The following is a 22,508-nucleotide window of genomic DNA, read 5'->3' as shown; positions in this document are numbered from 1 at the left end:
TCATTACGAGAAGTATTCAGAAAGAGCATCCAATTGGGTAACCCAAACTATCAATTTCCTACTCTCCAATTTTGTCCAAGTCTGTCTCTGATTATTTTTATTACCCCAGATTTGCTGCACTGTGGCCTTTAGAGATCACTTCACATCTGTGTGAAATACTTCATGTGAAAATTCAAGCAGAGGACTGACCTCCCTCAAAAGAGGATTAACTGGTAAATGATTGCCAAGCACTCAGAACACTTGAAGAGTTCCAAAAATGTTGCTTGTTAATTCTCCTCATCCTGTGAAGGGCCAGCTGATGACAATCCTAGCCTGAAGTGTCTCATCTCATATAAATACTCAGTCCAAAGTTGCTGTGAAATTTCCAATTTTTGAGTGGCCAGAGGGCACACTAAGAAGACATTTATTGAAGGGCGTCACAGCCTGCACCTGGCATAAGATTAGTGGCTGCTTAAAGAAAACGTTATTTCCGGCATTCAGCTTTCAGTTCATTTTATTTTTTTGCATTTTCACATCTGACTAGTTAAGTGGGCTTCACATGGCCATCTTTCTGTCATACATACAAACATCATATGGTGAAAGACAATATTACCTAAGAAAAATCTGTTAGATTGAGATTATGGAAATAAGGAGCAATTTTTGGTGTGTTTAGCAAGGTATTTAGATGACATCATATTCACAATTTTTGTCATATTAAAGCCCTCTTGGAAAAATATTTAATGGTCTCAAAGGCATCTTCAGCAAAAGTACAGGATGAAATGTAAAAGGAAACAGTTTTTGTGGAATTGTGAATTGCACAGGAGTACAATCTAGAGATAAATATTCATAAGTCATTAATAAATTCCAGATCAGTTCATGATTATTCATCATTAGAGCACATGTACTTGGTTTTATATGAATTATTCATTGGCTTTGTTTATGAACATCTTTAACTGATTAATGGCAAATCCTGATGAATATTCCCAAATTGTTCAGACTGAAGCATAGATCATAATGAATGAAGTCATGTATTGCCTCTTAGGAGTGTGAGATGAATAGCTGATACAGAAAGAAAAACAACAAATTGCAATGGTTTTTGCAAATATGTCTGGTTTAAAAATCTGAGGGCTTAACTTTTTATTAGTAACACATTGACAATCAACATCCAACTCTTGAAGCTATGAGCCTTGGCTACAAAGTCAGAAAAGGTGATGCAAGACACAGCCAGGAAACATGCCTCAAGCATTTCAGGGGATTTCTCTGGCCCAACTTTCTGAAACCAAGGCTCAAACCTTGAAGAAGTTGACAATGCATTTAAATTGTTTCCTTTGATAAGGTATTAAATGCTAATTTTTAACCCCATAATACTCTTGATCATCAAACATAACTTTAGTTTTTCATAAGAGTGAAGATTTTTTGATGAGGAATTATTTTAAAAGTCAACCAATGAAGGACATTAAAAAATAGGCAAAACAAAAGAACAAGATTGTGTGTATTTTTGTCTGACCGAAACTTAGTAGAGTCCTGGTATGTATTGTGTCTACTCGTGAGTCAATTTTCACTTATATTTTTATTATTTCTCTATTTTAACCTGATTTATGTTGTATCAAGATATTTATCATAAAATAACATGTTCTACAAAGGAAGTGGAAAATAATGCTCTCATATTATTAATTGTTATGAAAAGAGTGAAGGCTAAAATGATTTTTGACACAGGCTTTAGTCGGAGTTCATTACTAAGTTATTATTAGAATAGTCCATTGAATCAGAGCGAGTAACAGAATGAAAATAGATCCTTTGGGAAATCTAGATAAAGTGGAAAAACTCGATTAGAAAATGAAGTAGGTAGTAAGACCAAGTGAAAACATAAGACAGGGAATCTAAGAAGAGTTTTTTATTGAATCTAGACATATGACTCTGCTCAATTTTTATATTCTGAAAAGCAAGAACAATGGGGAAATCATAAGACCTAAGGAAGTTTCCTTTGTATTTACAGCTTTCTTCTAGAGTTTTTGTGGATGGCCTGAAGCTGGTAAATTGACAATTCCTAAAATAGAAGAATACTCTGCTTAAGCCAGTCAAATTGCCCTGCCATAGCTTCTGGCATTAATTTAAGCTAATCATTCTCAATCAGGTTATATACTTCAATCAAATCATTTCTTTTTAATCCAGAGCTTCTACAAAATGTGGAGTTCTGAGTCTAGTAACCCAGAGTATGCAGGTTACTAGTCTCTGGGATTTTTAATACATAGGCACCTTGAATGAGAAGGTTTGAGGGGGAAAGGCAATGTATGTGTGTAGTTTAAAATGTTCCACAGACGGTAATGACCCCTTATGGTAACGTTCAATGTGTTTATAACATATGTGGTACATTGATTTCTTTATTGTCCATTATCTATTCCTCTCCCTGTATTCATGTTCCTTGACCTAAAACCTTGTGGTATCCTTCCACTTTAACTCTGGATCTGGCTCTGTGACTTGCTTTGGTCAATGGAATATTTTTTCAAAAGCAGAGGCTTGAAAAATATTTTCAAGCTTTCTTTTGTGCCCTTGTATCTGTCACTGGTAGGAGAATAGACTAAGGCTAGCCAATTAAAGACAAGTGGAGCAGAGACAATTAAAGATACGTGGACAGAACTAGTTGCCTCAGTCTTTCCACAGCCAATCCTCATCATCCTACAGCTGGCTGATAGATTCTCAGCCCTGTGAGTGAGTCCAGCTAAAATGATCTAGCCCAATTTAAGTCACTGAACTGAGGGCTTGTGTGTTAATAAACGGTCATTGTTTAAAGCCATTGAGCTATCAGCTGTTTTGTTCTGCAGCGTTACAGTGTCAAAAGAAAATTGATACACTACTTTCAGCAATAAGTTACTTAGGCTGATTCCGATTTATGGTTTCAATTACAATTCTTTAGAAAATTCTTTAGAAAACCCAAATACAATTCTTTAGAAAATTCACTACTTTCAGCAGTAAGTTATGTAGGCTGATTTTGATTTGTAGCTCCAATTACAATTCTTTAGAAAATCCGACACAACATAGTAATTCCAAGTTGGTAATTTTGGTCGTTTGAATCACCAAACGTGATTAGCACATGATACATACAGTAAAAAACTTTAATTCATTGTTATTTCATCAGAAATGTCATAGTAACATCCATTGAACCTAGTGAATTGTGTATCTAAAAACAAGCTAAATAATAATGGAGCAAATGATGTATATACATCTTAAGAAATATTTTATGCATTGACACTATCACATAAAACAAACAAACATTGTTTAGGCAGGCAAGATGGTTCACACCTGTATGAATTATAATATATGTTTATGCCACATATATTATGTGTACTACATGCATAGTAATAAAATTAATAGTTTATATAAGAAAAATAGGTATCACATCTCTCAATTGTAAAAATATTACACAGCATATCTCCATTTTATATCATGCTAGTTGATCACAAATTATCTTCCATGTTTTTATAATTAATATGTCATGAATCTTTGAATATAATTAAATATTTCTTTTCTCAACAGTATTTTAATAACTGATACATTGTTATATATAGAGAAGCTCCATATAGAGAGATACATTATATAGGGAGATGATATATATAGAACATATATAGAATGACATATATCATGTACATAGACACATTATGACATATATAAAAAGAGAAAGATCTAAAGTACAGCCAAACACATTCCATGTTTAGATTAGAAGGTAAAATCAGAAACAGGAATCAGCAAAAAGGAAACTGAAAAGGAAGTCAGAGAAATAAGAAAACCAGGGAAATGTTCTTGTAAATTAGAGAAGTCAGTGTTCCAAAAAAGAGACAGTGATCAACTATTTTATTTTATTTTATTTATTTATTTATTTATTTTTTTAAATTTATTTATTATTATTATACTTTAAGTTGTAGGGTACATGTGCATAACATGCAGGTTTGTTACATATGTATACTTGTGCCATGTTGGTGTGCTGCACCCATCAACTCGTCATTTACATCAGGTATAACTCCCAATGCAATCCCTCCCCCCTTCCCCCTCCCCATGATAGGCCCTGGTGTGTGATGTTCCCCTTCCTGAGTCCAAGTGATCTCATTGTTCAGTTCCCACCTATGAGTGAGAACATGCGGTGTTTGGTTTTCTGTTCTTGTGATAGTTTGCTAAGAATGATGGTTTCCAGCTGCATCCATGTCCCTACAAAGGACAAAAAACTCATCCTTTTTTATGGCTGCATAGTATTCCATGGTGTATATGTGCCACATTTTCTTAATCCAGTCTGTCACTGAGGGACATTTGGGTTGATTCCAAGTCTTTGCTATTGTGAATAGTGCTGCAATAAACATACGTGTGCATGTGTCTTTATAGCAGCATAATTTATAATCCTTTGGGTATATACCCAGTAATGGGATGGCTGGGTCATATGGTACATCTAGTTCTAGATCCTTGAGGAATCGCCATACTGTTTTCCATAATGGTTGAACTAGTTTACAATCCCACCAACAGTGTAAAAGCGTTCCTATTTCTCCACATCCTCTCCAGCACCTGTTGTTTCCTGATTTTTTAATGCTCGCCATTCTAACTGGTGTGAGATGGTATCTCATTGTGGTTTTGATTTGCATTTCTCTGATGGCCAGTGATGATGAGCATTTTTTCATGTGTCTGTTGGCTGTATGAATGTCTTCTTTTGAGAAATGTCTGTTCATATCCTTTGTCCACTTTTTGATGGGGTTGTTTCTTTTTTTCTTGTAAATTTGTTTGAGTTCTTTGTAGGTTCTGGATATTAGCCCTTTGTCATATGAGTAGATTGCAAAAATTGTCTCCCATTCTGTAGGTTGCCTGTTCACTCTGATGGTAGTTTCTTTTGCTGTGCAGAAGCTCTTTAGTTTAATTAGATCCCATTTGTCAATTTTGGCTTTTGCTGTTGTTGCTTTTGGTGTTTTAGACATGAAGTCTTTGCCCATGCCTATGTCCTGAATGGTACTACCTAGGTTTTCCTCTAGGATTTTTATGGTATTAGGTCTAACATTTAAGTCTCTAATCCATCTTGAATTAATTTTTTCGTATAAGGAGTAAGGAAAGGATCCAGTTTCAGCTTTCTACTTATGGCTAGCCAATTTTCCCAGCACCATTTATTAAATAGGTAATCCTTTCCCCATTTCTTGTTTTTGTCAGGTTTGTCAAAGATCAGATGGCTGTAGATGTGTGGTATTATTTCTGAGGACTCTGTTCTGTTCCATTGGTCTATATCTCTGTTTTGGTACCAGTATGATGCTGTTTTGGTTACTGTAGCCTTGTAGTATAGTTTGAAGTCAGGTAGCGTGACGCCTCTAGCTTTGTTCTTTTGACTTAGGATTGTCTTGGAGATGTGGGCTCTTTTTTGGTTCCATATGAACTTTAAAGCAGTTTTTTCCAATTCTGTGAAGAAACTCATTGGTAGCTTGATGGGGATGGCATTGAATCTATAAATTACCTTGGGCAGTATGGCCATTTTCACGATATTGATTCTTCCTATCCATGAGCATGGTATGTTCTTCCATTTGTTTGTGTCCTCTTTGATTTCACTGAGCAGTGGTTTGTAGTTCTCCTTGAAGAGGTCCTTTACATCCCTTGTAAGTTGGATTCCTAGGTATTTTATTCTCTTTGAAGCAATTGTGAATGGAAGTTCATTCCTGATTTGGCTCTGTTTGTCTGTTACTGGTGTATATGAATGCTTGTGATTTTTGCACATTAATTTTGTATCCTGAGACTTTGCTGAAGTTGCTTATCAGCTTAAGGAGATTTTGGGCTGAGACAATGGGGTTTTCTAAATATACAATCATGTCATCTGCAAACAGGGACAATTTGACTTCTTCTTTTCCTAACTGAATACCCTTGATTTCTTTCTCTTGCCTAATTGCCCTAGCCAGAACTTCCAACACTATGTTGAATAGGAGTGGTGAGAGAGGGCATCCCTGTCTTGTGCCAGTTTTCAAAGGGAATTTTTCCAGTTTTTGCCCATTCAGTATGATATTGGCTGTGGGTTTGTCATAAATAGCTCTTATTATTTTGAGGTACGTTCCATCAATACCGAATTTATTGAGCGTTTTTAGCATGAAGGGTTGTTGAATTTTGTCAAAAGCCTTTTCTGCATCAATTGAGATAATCATGTGGTTCTTGTCTTTGGTTCTGTTTATATGCTGGATTATGTTTATTGATTTGCGAATGTTGAACCAGCCTTGCATCCCAGGGATGAAGCCCACTTGATCATGGTGGATAAGCTTTTTGATGTGCTGCTGAATCCGGTTTGCCAGTATTTTATTGAGGATTTTTGCATCGATGTTCATCAGGGATATTGGTCTAAAATTCTCTTTTTTTGTTGTGTCTCTGCCAGGCTTTGGTATCAGGATGATGTTGGCCTCATAAAATGAGTTAGGGAGGATTCCCTCTTTTTCTATTGATTGGAATAGTTTCAGAAGGAATGGTACCAACTCCTCCTTGTACCTCTGGTAGAATTCAGCTGTGAAAACATCTGGTCCTGGACTTTTTTTGGTTGGTAGGCTATTAATTATTGCCTCAATTTCAGAGCCTGCTATTGGTCTATTCAGGGATTCAACTTCTTCCTGGTTTAGTCTTGGAAGAGTGTAAGTGTCCAGGAAATTATCCATTTCTTCTAGATTTTCCAGTTTATTTGTGTAGAGGTGTTTATAGTATTCTCTGATGGTAGTTTGTATTTCTGTGGGGTCGGTGGTGATATCCCCTTTATCATTTTTAATTGCGTCAATTTGATTCTTCTCTCTTTTCTTCTTTATTAGTCTGGCTAGTGGGCTGTCAATTTTGTTGATCTTTTCAAAAAACCAACTCCTGGATTCATTGATTTTTTGGAGGGTTTTTTGTGTCTCTATCTCCTTCAGTTCTGCTCTGATCTTAGTTATTTCTTGCCTTCTGCTAGCTTTCGAATGTGTTTGCTCTTGCTTCTCTAGTTCTTTTAATTGTGATGTTAGGGTGTCAATTTTAGATCTTTCCTGCTTTCTCTTGTGGGCATTTAGTGCTATAAATTTCCCTCTACACACTGCTTTAAATGTGTCCCAGAGATTCTGGTATGTTGTATCTTTTTTCTCATTGGTTTCAAAGAACATCTTTATTTCTGCCTTCATTTCGTTATGTACCCAGTAGTCATTCAGGAGCAGGTTGTTCAGTTTCCATGTAGTTGAGCAGTTTTGATTGAGTTTCTTATTCCTGAGTTCTAGTTTGATTGCACTGTGGTCTGAGAGACAGTTTGTTATAATTTCTGTTCTTGTACATTTGCTGAGGAGTGATTTACTTCCAATTAGGTGGTCAATTTTGGAGTAAGTACGATGTGGTGCTGAGAAGAATGTATATTCTGTTGACTTGGGGTGGAGAGTTCTATAGATGTCTATTAGGTCTGCTTGCTGCAGAGATGAGTTCAATTCCTGGATATCCTTGTTAACTTTCTGTCTTGTTGATCTGTCTAATGTTGACAGTGGAGTGTTGAAGTCTCCCATTATTATTGTATGGGAGTCTAAGTCTCTTTGTAAGTCTCTAAGGACTTGCTTGATGAATCTGGGTGCTCCTGTATTGGGTGCATATATATTTAGGATAGTTAGCTCTTCCTGTTGAATTGATCCCTTTACCATTATGTAATGGCCTTCTTTGTCTCTTTTGATCTTTGATGGTTTAAAGTCTGTTTCATCAGAGACTAGTATTGCAACCCCCGCTTTTTTTTGTTCTCCATTTGCTTGGTAAATCTTCCTCCATCCCTTTATTTTGAGCCTATGTATGTCTCTGCGTGTGAGATGGGTCTCCTGAATACAGCAGACTGATGGGTCTTGACTCTTTATCCAGTTTGCCAGTCTGTGTCTTTTAATTGGAGCATTTAGTCCATTTACATTTAAGGTTAAGATTGTTATGTGTGAACTTGATCCTGCCATTATGATATTAACTGGTTATTTTGCTCGTTAGTTGATGCAGTTTCTTCCTAGCCTCGATGGTCTTTACATTTTGGCATGTTTTTGCAATGGCTGGTACCGGTTGTTCCTTTCCATGTTTAGTGCTTCCTTCAGGGTCTCTTGTAAGGCAGGCCTAGTGGTGACAAAATCTCTAAGCATTTGCTTATCTGTAAAGGATTTTATTTCTCCTTCACTTATGAAACTTAGTTTGGCTGGATATGAAATTCTGGGTTTAAAATTCTTTTCTTTAAGAATGTTGAATATTGGCCCCCACTCTCTTCTGGCGTGGAGAGTTTCTGCCGAGAGATCTGCTGTTAGTCTGATGGGCTTCCCTTTGTGGGTAACCCGACCTTTCTCTCTGGCTGCCCTTAAGATTTTTTCCTTCATTTCAACTTTGGTAAATCTGGCAATTATGTGTCTTGGAGTTGCTCTTCTCGAGGATATCTTTGTGGCGTTCTCTGTATTTCCTGGATTTGAATGTTGGCCTGCCCTACTAGGTTGGGGAAGTTCTCCTGGATGATATCCTGAAGAGTGTTTTCCAACTTGGTTCCATTTTCCCCCTCACTTTCAGGCACCCCAATCAGACGTAGATTTGGTCTTTTTACATAATCCCATACTTCTTGCAGGCTTTGTTCATTTCTTTTTCTTCTTTTTTCTTTTGGTTTCTCTTCTCGCTTCATTTCATTCATTTGATCCTCAATCGCTGATACTCTTTCTTCCAGTTGATCGAGTCGGTTACTGAAACTTGTGCATTTGTCACGTATTTCTCGTGTCATGGTTTTCATCTCTTTCATTTCGTTTATGACCTTCTCTGCATTAATTACTCTAGCCATCAATTCTTCCACTTTTTTTTCAAGATTTTTAGTTTCTTTGCGCTGGGTACGTAATTCCTCCTTTAGCTCTGAGAAATTTGATGGACTGAAGCCTTCTTCTCTCATCTCATCAAAGTCATTCTCCGTCCAGCTTTGATCCGTTGCTGGCGATGAGCTGTGCTCCTTTGCCGGGGGAGATGCGCTCTTATTTTTTGAATTTCCAGCTTTTCTGCCCTGCCTTTTCCCCATCTTTGTGGTTTTATCTGCCTCTGGTCTTTGATGATGGTGATGTACTGATGGGGTTTTGGTGTAGGTGTCCTTCCTGTTTGACAGTTTTCCTTCTAACAGTCAGGACCCTCAGCTGTAGGTCTGTTGGAGATTACTTGAGGTCCACCCCAGACCCTGTTTGCCTGGGTATCAGCAGCAGAGGCTGCGGAAGATAGAATATTTCTGAACAGCGAGTGTACCTGTCTGATTCTTGCTTTGGAAGCTTCCTCTCAGGAGTGTACTCCACCCTGTGAGGTGTGGGGTGTCAGACTGCCCCTAGTGGGGGATGTCTCCCAGTTAGGCTACTCAGGGGTCAGGGACCCACTTGAGCAGGGAGTCTGTCCCTTCTCAGATCTCAACCTCCGTGTTGGGAGATCCACTGCTCTCTTCAAAGCTGTCAGACAGAGTCGTTTGCATCTGCAGAGGCTTCTGCTGTGTTTGTTATTGTTTACTGTGCCCTGTCCCCAGAGGTGCAGTCTACAGAGACAGGCAGGTTTCCTTGAGCTGCTGTGAGCTCCACCCAGTTCGAGCTTCCCAGCAGCTTTGTTTACCTACTTAAGCCTCAGCAATGGCAGGCGCCCCTCCCCCAGCCTCGCTGCTGCCTTGCCAGTAGATCACAGACTGCTGTGCTAGCAATGAGGGAGGCTCCGTGGGCATGGGACCCTCCCGGCCAGGTGTGGGATATGATCTCCTGGTGTGCCTGTTTGCTTAAAGCGCAGTATTGGGGTGGGAGTTACCGGATTTTCCAGGTGTTGTGTGTCTCAGTTCCCCTGGCTAGGAAAAGGGATTCCCTTCCCCCTTGCGCTTCCCAGGTGAGGCGATGCCTCACCCTGCTTCAGCTCTCGCTGGTCGGGCTGCAGCAGCTGACCAGCACTGATTGTCCAGCACTCCCCAGTGAGATGAACCCAGTACCTCAGTTGAAAATGCAGAAATCACCGGTCTTCTGTGTCGCTCGCGCTGGGAGTTGGAGACTGGAGCTGTTCCTATTCGGCCATCTTGCTCCGCCCAACCAGTGATCAACTATAAATACGTCAGCTGCTGCTGGAAGCCATTAACCTTCATGTGAGCTGTGTCCAGAAAGAGGTGGTACCCATGTCTCTACCTTGGGAAACAGAACTTGGGAGTCATACGAGGGGCTGAGGTTCCCCAGGAGAGAAAAACACTAAGCTTAGCGAGCTCAGTGGAACAGACACAAACTTGTCATGGGTAACTGAATGATTGTCAGTCAAACATAGATTTCAAATGTTGTGAAAGTTCAAAAATCTAGGAAGACTGGAGACAGCAGGATGCATAGACAATGACGAAGCAAGGGAAGAAAAGATGCTAGTAAATATCAAAAACCCCACTTTGTTTTCCAATCTAAAGATTTTATGTGTTCATTATGTAATGTGCCATGTTATAGTAGTGGGAAGTAGGGGAGAGATTTAGGAGTGATTAAGATCTTGAAAACTTGCACAGAAGTTTTGTTTTTTGCATACAATTTTGAAATAAAATTTACTCTACCTTCATAGTTTTTTTCCTTGTACAGTAAAAGCGAATATAAAATTTGAATTTAGGGAGCTAACCATGTTACTACAAAAAGTAGAGTTCTGAGTCTAGTAACCCAGAATATGGAGGAAGTAGAATATTTCATGGGGAATATATGTGGCAGCAAGGGAAGACAGATGATGGAAATGGTGAAAACATGCTTTACAAAGAATGGAAATGTCAAGTATAGCTACCTAGAATGCACTTGACTACAGGAATTACGAACTCCATGATGGAAACTCGGTTTCCTGAGTTTTGTATTTCATACCTTTCCAATGCACTCTTCAGTTGTATAACTTTTCTTGACAATAGTGATATTTAAACACTCTTGTATTTAAGGACCTAAGTGATTTCAGCTTTTTCTTATAGTAATGTAAGAAATAAAAATAAAGAGAAAAGTAAAAAAAAAAAGAAGAAAAGGAAAAGAAAGCAATAGGATATTTTATAACTAGGCCTGAGTGCTAGTAAAGTGTTTACTAAAATGTAATGCAGATTTTCATTTAAAAGTTTTCCTATACTAATGCACACTGTTGTAGTAATGCTGAGAGATTCTGGGAATACCATCAATGTTAGCAGATGTCAGAAAAAATAATTGAAATTTCAATTGAGGAGTAAATTATCTCAGATCAAAGAGGTCACTTTGCTATGGTACAAACAGACTGTGTCTTAGGAGATTTTTGGGGGGAGTATCCCAGAATTCTATCAGAATAATGAAGCTGTTTTTCTTTTTTGGCAAGGTTAATGAAGGTTTTGTTTGTTTGTTTGTTTTACTTTTTTAAGACCAACTGCTGTTTTTATTACACTTAGACTGAAACAGCTGAAATATTAGGAACTGGATTTACTTGCAGGCATCGTGCGTATCATGTTTTATTTTATTTCAGGATTGTCTCCTCAGGGCTAGACATTTTAGTCATCAACCACCTTAGCAAATAGAGGCAGGAAGGTTAAAAGGCAGCAGCAAAAGGAAAATGTAGAATGAAGTATAAAAACAAATTGTGACAGAGCAATTATACCCAAGTGAGCAGGCTCATGGTCAGAAGACCACTTGTTTTGCACATGACTGCTTATTCGAAAAATGATGTATAAGAGTATGCAGATATGGGGAAAAATACTGTTAACTCTCTCCCACAGTGAATGATGATGAATTTAGGAAAATAATACTTTTTTTTCATTTACGCATATGCTTCTCAGTAATTAATTCCTATAAAAATCTCCCCCACCCCCCAACCTCTCTTATTTAGAAGATATGTATCGTGGTACCTGCCCTAGTACCCTGATAACAGATCTTCTCTAAATTTTAAAGTTCTCTTTCACTCTTCCTTTTTAATTGTGATTTCTTTTTCTTTATTCTTTTAAATGTTCATTTCAGGATTAGTAAATTACAGTGCTTCAAATAACTATTTATATTTGTGGGCAAACAGAGTATACAATCATGGGCTAATAGAAGTAATTTTAATAGACAGGTTGAATTATCACAGTGCAAACTTGTAATATTTTAATAAAATCTATTGATTCAAGGCATTTGAAGTTTCTAAACTGGTTGGACTGCTGTCACTTTGTTCATGATATACAGAAATACTCAAAAGTTCCCATGTGACCATGAATTTTTTTTAGATCCACTGTGGTCATAGACAGACATGATTTTCATGGTTTACTTAATTTCGCTTCTAAGATTATTAGAGATTCTTTTAGTCTACTCTCTTTTATGTAATTGTAAATCCTAAAGGAATAGAGCCACTGCAGAAACTAATTTAGGGTCCAGGGTCAGGGTGAAAATGAAAAAGTCTTCAGGACTCAAGAATGCTGGTTTAAATTCTACAGATATTTATGATCTAGATGATAAAAATTCTACTTTTTAATGGAAAAGAATGATGTACTGCATTTTGCATATGGCTGGATAAAGATTCTTTTATCTTGAAAATAATTTAAGCCAAAGAAAACTAAGGTAAACTATCTTTGAAAAGCTATAGAAAGCTCTTAAACAAAAAGCAAAAAGTAAAGGAATGCTCAACAATTACTTTTATAAATGTTCTTAAATTAATATTATGCTTTGTAGATGCTCAATGTATTAATTAAAAACACGTATTTTTCTAGCTTTATTACTCTCAAGTTAGTTGGTCTTAGAAAATGTATCTGGTAATTTTTTATTTTGAATGTGAGAAAAATATTATTAGTCCTTGTATTAAACTGTTTAAATGAAAAACCATACCAAAATTTAATGGCTCCGTTACATATATAATTACAAAGAGAGCTATTTTGTGCTTTTGGGGTCATAAAAGCTTCTTATGCATATATTATAAAATTATGAAAATAGTTAAGGAGGTTATGAGTATGGTTCCTTGAGCCTTTTATCATATGACCAAGTAATATCATGCTGTCAGTATTTTAACCAATTTTATTTGCACTTTTTTTTTTTTTTGCCATCTATTCTGAGAAAAGTGCCACTTACACCTATACTGGAGGGAGGTAAGTCCGGTGGATATATGAGGAAAAGAGCTTTTTAGGGAGGTGGAACAATTAGAGCTAAAATTGCAAATGAGAGCCTGTTGGGTCTCTTTCTGGAACATCAAGGAAGCAACTACTGTAACAAGTAGAAGAGGGGGAGATAAGCATAAGGTGAAAGAGGCTTGGGAGGACCAGATCATATAGTGCCTCATAGGTTTTCATAAGGACAGACATTGCTGTTTAAGAATGAGATGATATCCCCTAGTGGGGTTGGAGGAGAGGAGTGACATGGTCTGGTGTACACTTTATAGGTGTCACGTTGGCTGTTGTATTGAAAATAGATGGTGGAAGACCTGTTAAGAGTTTATAGTGACAACTCAAGTAAGGGATGGCTGCTTGCAGGAGGTGGTCACTGGGGATGGGGTTGCTATCAACTGAGATACAGAAGGGTTGGAGGAGAAGATCATTAGTTCATCTGAAAACATGTTATGTATGTAATGATTATTAGTCATCCAAGTTAAATAGGCAATATAATATATATAAATCATATATGCATATATTATATATAAATCTGTTGTCCAGGACAGAAGTACAGGTTAGAGATACACATTTAAAGTTTCAAAAAGTATAAACTCAAAGTCACAGGAATGAATGAGTTCACAGAGTTAGTGTCTGCAGGTAGAAAATAACAATATCCAATTGCTTATCCTTGGAATACTGCAACATTAAGTAGTCATGGAGAATAGAAAGAACTATAAAGCAGATTGAGAAAAAGTGTAGGAGGGGAGAAAGGAAGAATGCATGATTAAATATGATTAATTAGTGAAATATATACCTTTTAAAGGCAGAAATTTTTACCTGATTTTTTTCATTTTTGGCTAATGTTTTAAACAGTGTACACACACATAAGTATTTAGTAAGTATTTGTTTAATGAAAATGCTATTAATAGGTAAAAGAGAATGAATATTGAGAATCAGTCACTGGATTTTGCGATGTGTATGTCTTTTGTGGACTGATGAGAATGCATTAGAAGGAGAGTGACAGAAAATAAATTGAAAACAGTAAGTGTAGAAAATACTTTTGGGTTTCACTGAAGAAGCTAGAGAGGGAGATGTTATCAGGAGATTTTATTTAAAAAGAGAAGATATAAAAGCATGTCTGTATATTCACGAGAACAATACAACAAAAAGAGAAATCAGGAAATTGATGATTCAAGAGAGAAAAGTGAACTATTAAATTGATGTCATTTAGTAGATGAGAAGTTATAAGATCTAATGCTCATGTGAAGAATCTAATGCATGTATATAATAATGTCTACAGTATCAAGGGAGAAAGCAAAATTTTTCAGCTTAGGTTTACTTATGTCAGTAGCTAGTACACATACTACCTACCTACATATATGATGTGAGCATGAAGGCGTATCTATATACTGTTCTGGTTTTCTTGCAGTGGGAAGCAATCTCACCCACTGAAAGTGAGAACTGGGGAGAATATATTAGATGTAAAAGGATGGGTGAAAAGGTAATGGCATAGTCATCTAGAACAACAATTAGAAAACTTACTTTATAAAGGACCAGAGAGTAAATATGTTAAACTGTGGGAGCCATGAGATCTCTGTGCAACTACTCAACTCTGTCATTATAACATGAAAGTAGCAATAGACAAAATGTAAATGAATGAACATTATTGTGTTCTAATAAAACTTTATTTTGAAAAGCAGGCAGCAGGCTGAATTTGGCCTATGGGACATAGTTTGTTAACACTTGTTCTAAATAGGAGAAAGTAAATGGACAAATAAAATACAGTACAATCAATTTGTAGCTTATACATCTAATTTTAGCTTCATTGGTGCACACGTAAGTAAGGGGAACCAAGGTTGTGATTGTCCTAAGTAAAGAGGACAAAGTTTGAGTAGGGAAAATGAGTTAAGAGTATATGCAATGGGAAGTATGATGATTGGCTAAGTAATTTCAATAGCGAAAAATGTGAACATGAAGGGGTGTAACGAATGGTTAAAAAGTGATAGAATCAGTGAATTGTAGATTTCAGTATATTTGTGAGATCATCAGTGGTAGGAAACTGTGAGTGGGCTACAAAAATAAGATATGACACTTGGATTCCTGGTTGCATGCGACTGATATCTTGGAGAGGTGGAGTTAGTCTTAAGGACAAAATGTAGGAAATGACCACCAATATGTGGCAAGGTGGAGGACAGGATCACTGGAGAATAAGATATCAGAGACAGGAGAGGCCACATTTTCAAGGATTAGTGGACAAAAGAGCAAAAGTTATCCAGGAGCCAAAATATTTAGCAAATGAAGGGAAATGATGTAAGTAAATGTGTGGTAAGTAACTGACAGCTGTAAGGAGTATTACAGTGTGCATATACGAGGAGTATTACAGTGTACATATACGAGGAGTATTACAGTGTGCACATATGAGGAGTATTACAGTGTGCACATATGAGGAGTATTACAGTGTGCACATATGAGGAGTATTACAGTGTGCACATATGAGGAGTATTACAGTGTGCACATATGAGGAGTATTACAGTGTGCACATATGAGGAGTATTACAGTGTGCACATATGAGGAGTATTACAGTGTGCACATATGAGGAGTATTGCAGTATGCACATACGGAATATTACAGTATGCATATATGAGAACCACAGTTTGGGTTTCTAAGTTGGAAGGAGGGAGAATATTTTGGATGTGGTAATGAGGATTAAGGAAGACAACTACCTCACTTGAATGCCCTGGCCTGTGATGAGTGTATGAGACAGGATAAACACTACTGGGATGGCTGCAGAGGAAGCTGTGGAAGACAGCCATATACCACTTAAAACAGGAAGTTAAAATAAAAACTCAATAAGAAGTGTTGGATAGAGAGGATTTTGCTAATATCCGACACAAGGAAACTGTTGAGGCTTTTTAGATGTTAGTGATCGATGGGAGATAAAGGAATGAACAGATTCCTGATTTGGAGCAAGGAAATGATGGATGGACTGGAAGATTGAGCTTTTGAAATTGATTATCAAAAACAAGAAATAATAATATGATGAAATAAGAAATAATGGCCTGAAAACAGATTAAGGTGATAAGTGGGAAGTGTTGAGGGAAGGAAAGAAAAAGAAAAAAAAATTTGTCATGAACATGAAAAGTTTGAGGCAACCACTTGACTGTAAGGTGAGAAAGTCAAAAGAGAGGTGGTCTTACTCCAAATACACAGTGCTCTTTGGATTCCAGCTGATTGAGATGGGAAAGACAGGAGATGGGTGGTTTCATTGTGAATGTTCAAACCACGTCTCGACCTATTCTTCTGGAAATACTGAGGCCTATAAAAGACTTTATTCACAAAAGTGAGTGAGAGTCCCACATGATCAAGTTTAATAGATGCGGGTAGAAATATACACCAGTCAACATTTTCTAGGTGAAATCTCTGTTGCCTGATTGCAGACCCTTTAGAGAAAGCACTTGTATGGAATTTCTTGTTCTCTTTGATGACCAACTAATCAGTCAACTGTGCCAAGATTCTCCGTCCTCAGAGAAAACTGTCTTCATTATAACTTATTCTGGATAATGTCATGATATGTCACTATGAGATGCCAACATTTATCTGAAAAAAAAAAAAAAAAGAAAAACTATGACTTTACCAGTTCTAAATCAGTGCTGTGGTCTTCTAAGAAAAGTCAATTGTTTCATTGCTATACCATCCTGTTCTATTTTAAAACTCTTTTACTGCAGACTGTGTAGAATCTAATGTATTAAGAACATACTTACTCAGGAGGCTGAGGTGGGAGAATCACTTGAACCTGGAAGGCAGAGGTTGCAGTGAGCCAAAATTGCACCACTGCACTCCAGCCTTGGCGACAGAGTGAGACCCTGTCTCAGAGAGAAAAAAAAAAAAAAAGAAAAAGAAAAAGAAGAAGAAGAAGAAAAAAACACTCATCTAAACTAATGCTAGATTAATGAGGATATAAGGGAAATTTCAGATTCTTAATTTCCAAGACAACAGTAAATTTGTTATTTTTTAAATGGGCAATAATCAGGGAATAAATTTTACATTTGGATGATATCATGCACCTATGACTGCTATCAAAAAGTAAGGGTCAAACAATAATTGGAAAGTGCCCCCCACCCCTACTATTACAGCACCATGGACAGTGACTCACCAACCCCCAATAGTTAAGCCCAGTTCATCAGTTAATCTAGAAAGCTCATAAACACCACAGCTTTTATAAAGATGGATCAACTACATAACAAGACTTTTAAGGTGATTATTAAAGTCAGATATTGACTTAGCTTCTAGGCTTTAGGAAAAGCATAGTATAATGGAAAGAAAATTGGACTAGGAATAAAGACAAGTGTTTTACATATAGCTCTAAATAAAACTTTTGTAAATACAGAGATCTAGGCTACCTTTAGTAAGTTAATTAATATTTCTGGAGTTCAGCGTATTCTTTGTAAAATGTTGAGGTTGAAAATAAAATGTGGGTAAAGTTATCCAAGGTCCTCTTTTGCTTAAATTTCAACAATATTGGCTAAAAGTTGTCCCACAAATTTAGATGAACACAATTATACCAGTACCTGAGCCACTGACACATGCTCAATGCTCTCAAATTCATCTCAGATAGAAATAATATTTTATAAAATAGGCACTTCCATGCCTTAAATACCAAGTATCATCTCTTACGCAAGTAGGAGAAGAGCCAAACAAAATAACTACACAATATATAAATTTAATATTGCTTATAAAATGATCAGAGGCAGAACGGTCAGTTAATTTAGTGTATAAATTACATCAGAATGACTCATGTTCTTTCTATGACTTTCTCTGCCTACATGTGTGTTAACTAATTATCTTATGCTTGCTCTACTTATGTTCCCAAAATTACTGCCAAAATTTCAAGTGTAAAAAAAAATCCAACAGAGAAGACTTTTTATTTTTCCTCAACTTTTACTTGTTATCAGTGAGAATAATATAATCTTTTCCAAAATCCCCCTGTCGATTTTTCCTCATCTTTCAGTCATTGGCATAATGACTGAAATTGCCATCATAGGTTTAGCTGTGCAAAATTATGTCTCTGGTATATAAATTTTGAAATATAATCTTTAGTATATGGGTATCCTAAGCAGGACTAATATTCTGGCAACAAAAAAGGAGAAATGGCTGTCAGTTCTACCTTACCTTGTAATGTTGGTTCTATTCCATTCTTCTTTGTAAGTTGACATAGACAGACAAGCAAAATTGTTGGCAATGAGATATTTAGAATATTGACATTCTCCATTTGGAAGCCTTGTCTTCCTCTCCATCTATGACTTTTCTAACTAGAGTTTTATCAGAAAAGTTATGTGCATATTTACATGATTCTAAATGAACAAGTATAAATTAGTAACATTGGTGCAGTGCTTTTAACTCTAATTCAACTGATACATTGTTGGGCATGAGTATCATCACCCAGACTATTTTATACATTAAAATTGAGTTGCCTGCACAATATTAAAGACCGATACACAGAAAATACAAAACACAATTCTATAGCTTAAAGTGTTCAGTTTATTCTCCAGAAATAAATTTTTTCTTTTCACTCATTACCATTTTTATATAAATATTTTAAGGTTCAAAATAGTCACATAGACTTTTCTTTATCATATTAGCAATATATCTCATAGGTTGTAAAATTGTATATATTTTAACTTCTTCAATACATCAAATTTCTCCCAAAGGCTTCTAGTGAACTTTGACATTTAAAATCACAACCATTTTCAATTAGAAGCTAATTTATATTCAAAAATATTTACTGAATTATCTTTTACCAAGTATGAAGTAACATTATCTTTCCTAAAACCAAATCCTTCCTTTAAAATTTTATACTGTTATTTTTCCCCAATAATAATATCCTTAATTCCTGCATTTTGAATTTTGTTAATGCTAATAACCCTAATTCCTATTATGTAAAAATGAGATGTCATTTACTTTAGATATAAATGTAATTATACATTTAAAATCATCTTGAAATTATAAGAGAGTATGTCTTAGTTTTCTTTGCCAGAGAGAGCCATTAGCACCTGAATAGCACACAATTTTTCAAGTAACACAAGAAAATGTGAAATCACTTTCTAAAGCTCTGAGCCAATAAGGAAGTATTATGCATGATTATCCTTACTTTACCAATAACCCAATGTGCAGACAGATGAACATACTTGCCACACCAAAACTGGAGACTGGGAACGAGGTCATCAAGAGTCTAATAACCAGCTCTATTCTTATTTCTCTTAGTCACAAAAATATGATTAATGCAGCAAATGCAGGGTTGATATCTGATTATTTTCCCCTCTGGGTATGACATAATTCTGTCTGTCTCTTCACAAATATATTCCATGTGTGATGTTGATCCCATGCTCTGCAAAACACACCAGGAAGGCATTAGAGTTTCTTTGCTCAAGAGGAGAAAATCATCAGATTTATGCAAGCACTGAAAATAGAGATTTTTGTTTTTAAATGCCACATGTCATTTTAGAGAGGACTGGTTTTTCACCGTGTGCCATCATAATTGTCCTGTGAAGGAGACAAGGAATAGGAAAAGTAGTCATTAATTGCTCCTTCGAAGAGAAACGGCTCTTCAGTCTGAAAATGGATTTTCTCATGGTGACATTTTGGGTTTACTCAGTTGAACATAAACGATATGAGAGATTTTATCTATTTCCACAGATATTGAACTGAGCTTCATCTCTGGTGTCAAGATGTAAAGTAAATGAGTAATGGTTGTGAGACTGCTACTCACGGTCTCTCCATCACAGAATGCATTTAATATCTTCCAGTTATGGAAAGTAGGAGAAAAGACAAAGATGGAGGTAATGAAAAAAGTCGGAAGACCATGTAAATGAGTAGACCTGCATTCTCTTTTCATATACACCACTTAACTTATAGGAATTGGATTTTTAAGAAGCTTAACTGTGCCATAAAAGCTTAACAGGCAAAGATAGTGACATCCTTAGTAGAACTTAGTATTTGAAGGCAATAATAAGCACGAGTGAAATATTTGTACATTTGTAGAATGATAAGCATGATTGAAACATTTGAATATTGAAATGCGATCAGTAGAACCATTTCTCAGAGGTTCAAGTACAGATTGTCTTGTTTTGTGAAATTAGTACTTACGGGAAAACTACCCATACAAGTTTTCTATTTATAAGCAAATCATTTATTAGAATCCTGGAAATAATTTCCTCAGTAAAATTCTGAAATAAAATAATACTTAATAAAGAAGAAAGCCTTTATTATCACATAATTGTATAAAAATAAATTATTTTCAGAAAAATTGAGAAAAATGTAAATATAGTTGTAGAGTGATTTTTATGTTCAAATAATGCATTAAGGGTCTACATGTCCACAGCCATACTGAAAAAGCTATTCAGGTTCAAAAAAAATACGAAAATTTCACAGCAGTTGTCTTTCTGAATTTGATTTAGCTGATCAGCAGGATGATACTAAAAGAATATAAAATAGATTTGTTGGTGTGTAATGGCTATCTTAAAAATCGTAGTTCAGGCCAGGTGCGGTGGCTCATGCCTATAATCCCAGCACTTTGGGACTATCCTGGCTAACACGGTGAAATCCCGTCTCTACTAAAAATACAAAAAAAAAAAAAAAAAAAAAAAAAAAAAATTAGCCGGGCGCGGTGGCGGGGGCCTATAGTTCCAGCTACTAGGGAGGCTGAGGTAAGAGAATGGCGTGAACCCGGGAGGCAGAGCTTGTAGTGAGCCGAGATCGCGCCACTGGATTCCAGCCTGGGGTACAGAGCAAGACCCTGTCTCAAAAACCAAAACAACAAAAAAACAAAAAAAAAACATGGTTCAAATGAACAAATTGGAGAAAACATAATTGCTATGAACATTGAAATAATAAAATAGCTGGGATTCATTTATGGAACTTTTTTTCCTGAGGCCCAAAAAAATTTGTATAGATACTTCTCTGATTTTTAAGTGCTTTCCCTAGAGAAGCAGCTTTAAATTAATTTTGCTCTTGATTTAAAAAGATTTTCTCTTAACTTTTAAAATCTGGAAGTTAAAAATAAACATAAGGAAGAAAACATGACACACACGTAATCAACATATGCTTTTTCTCTGAGTATCCTGCTTGTAGGAAACTAACAAATGCACTAAAAAATGTAATGTCATTAAACATTTTTTTTTAGACAAAAAACTGACCTATCAAAACATGGTTCTTCTCGAAATTTTCTTTGATAGATGTCAATGAGTTTTAAAGTGCACAGTAGTCAATAGGATCTATTAATTTAATTTGCATTAACAAATCCTTGTACTCCACCTCTTCATTTATTAAATAGCAATCTTAGATTTCTCTCCCCAGAAGAGTTATGAGACAGTTGACTACCAAAGCAGAAAAGATGGAAAACATAGGACTCCAGAAGACATATTTTGTTAGTGTTTTAGCTTCTAAATTAAAATGGATATAAATTTGTTACAAGATTTTAAACTGAAGTTATTATTCCAAATGTTATAGAAATATGATAAATTATAATCGGTAGGGCAAAAACTTTAAAAATAACTGAAAATTAAAGAACTGTTGACTCTGATGTAAAATGAGATGTGCTTGATCTCAGAACTATTATATCTCAGATCTAGTAAGCAAGCACACAAAAAAACTTCAACAAATGTGTTTCGTGAATATAGTGACGGAGAGATAGAAGATTCTCATAACCTGCACTACTAGAAAAAGATTGGCATAGTTCTTATTCTTGTATGCACACAAAATTCTGAAGTTTCTTTTAATTTGAATTAAAAGGCGCGTGCTGTCCTAAGAATCAACACAGAAATACTCTTTATGCCTCAGTGTGAAAGGAAGCACCAATACAGGGTAGCATTACAGTGTTTCTTGTGGGAGGAAAACTATATGGTATTATATAGTTACTGTTGAAAGTTCCAAAGCATGCTGTCTTAAGAATCAACACAGAAATTCTCTTTATGCCTCAGTGTGAAAGGAAGCACCAAAACAGGTTAGTTAGCATTACAGTTTTTCTTGTGGGAGGAAAACTATATGGGAAAGGCACAATGATCCTATTTACCTAGAGCTACTTATTGTTAAGAAATAAATTCATGGCATTATGCAAACTGGAAGACAAAAGATAGGATCATTTGACTGTTCTAGAAAAGACACATGAAGGAAAGTCTAGGGAAAATGCTACCCCATGCTCTGACAGATAAATAAAAATCATGGCTAAAGTTCCTTAATTATTTTTTCTATTCTTTAAATGGTTATAAGAAGAGTATAAACAGACAGCTCTATGGATATGGATAAAGTAGGGAATGAGGACACTTGAATTGTCATGTTTTCACAAAATGAAAGTATCCTATACAACTAGGGAAAAAATTCTCAGCTCAGGATTATTCCAAAAAAAGTGATCACATATCTTCCAACCAGATGGTATAGGTACTATACCCAAACTACTGGAAAAATAGTTAGTTTTCATACTGAGTAAGTCATTCTAACTTAGCACTTTTGA

This window comes from Macaca mulatta, chromosome 3 (genome assembly GCF_049350105.2).
Source record: "Macaca mulatta isolate MMU2019108-1 chromosome 3, T2T-MMU8v2.0, whole genome shotgun sequence".
NCBI classification, from domain to species: domain Eukaryota; kingdom Metazoa; phylum Chordata; class Mammalia; order Primates; family Cercopithecidae; genus Macaca; species Macaca mulatta.
Note: the sequence above shows the minus strand (reverse complement) of the source record.